Source organism: Echinops telfairi, unplaced genomic scaffold, assembly GCF_000313985.2.
Source record: "Echinops telfairi isolate 266 unplaced genomic scaffold, ASM31398v2 ScPeMD7_31;HRSCAF=116, whole genome shotgun sequence".
Classification (NCBI taxonomy): Eukaryota; Metazoa; Chordata; class Mammalia; order Afrosoricida; family Tenrecidae; genus Echinops; species Echinops telfairi.
The window spans coordinates 36,128,670-36,129,711 of NW_022103928.1; the positions used below are offsets into that span (position 1 = coordinate 36,128,670).

The 1,042-nt window shown below is 46.4% G+C and overlaps 1 long non-coding RNA gene across 1 annotated transcript in view; it reads right to left on the minus strand.

Annotated features, from left to right (window-relative positions):
• Nucleotides 1-568, minus strand: part of LOC123521643 — a 21,575-nt gene extending 21,007 nt beyond the window's left edge. Inside the window, exon 1 of the long non-coding RNA XR_006680032.1 lies at nt 531-568. This is a non-coding gene — a long non-coding RNA (uncharacterized LOC123521643). The remainder of the gene's footprint in view (nt 1-530) is intronic.
• Between the last annotated feature and the right edge of the window lie 474 nt (nt 569-1,042).

Consider the following 1,042-nt stretch of genomic DNA (forward strand, 5'->3'; position numbering starts at 1 on the left):
ACAAAAACCAATGACATAAAAATGAAAAGCCTGTAAATAGTTCAAGGACTGTTTGTTGGCTTTTAAGAGTGCTCTCGGTGGAGTCTGACAGGGTGCCACGCCCTGGCCCCAAAGCCCACCTTTGGTACTCCCTCAGGACTTCCTTGCTCTGCTCCCCTTGCTGTTCTGTTCCACGCCCTTAGTGTTTTGCCTCGGGGTAGTAGGGTCAGATCAGGCGCAATTCCCACTGTGTCTCTAGTGTTGTCCCCTGTAGGGCTATGGGTCAGTGAGGGAAGTTGTGTCTCATAGTGGGGCTGGCCATATGTTCTTCTCTCTGGATTGGCTGCTCTGAGTAGGAATATTGTCCTCAAGGCTTGGTGGGCCAGGGTGTGCTCCACTCTCCCTTCCTCCCCCTTCATTTGCTCCCATGTGCTCTGATCAGCCATGTCCCTCTCCCGGAGCTGCAGCTTCAGTGCTGTCCTATGAAGTAAATTCTTCTGTGGGGAGGGGCAGCTGGCCACATAGTTGGGATTGGGGCCAAGACCTCAGACCTTTCTTCTGGTTCCCTACTTCCTGCTGGTATGTTGCATTCACATCTTGGAGCACTAGGCTGAAGTCTGGTCTCTCTTCCCCTGTGGAGACATAAACAACATTAAGGGATTCATAACGAAGACTTGGTGTTGCTCTTGAGTACATGCTGGACTGTGAACTGCACAATCGGTGGTTAAAACCCCTAAGCCACTCCATAGGAGAAAGATGAGGCAGTCTACTCCCTTAAATCTTTATTGACTTTGATACTCTGTTTAGGATCACTATGAGTCAGAACTGGCTTGATGGCAATGGGCTAACGGATCCCCAACTCACAATTCTTATTGTGAGGTGCTTTTTAGTCAATTATGATATTATAGACGTGTCTCATAGGGGTCTTAATTTTAAACAAATCCACACATGAAAGACGCTGAAAGAAAATCACCCAAACATATCATAATCAAACTTTATAAAACTAATGACAGGGAAAACATTTTGAAAGCAACTTGGGAAATTGAAAAGTCACATAAAAAAA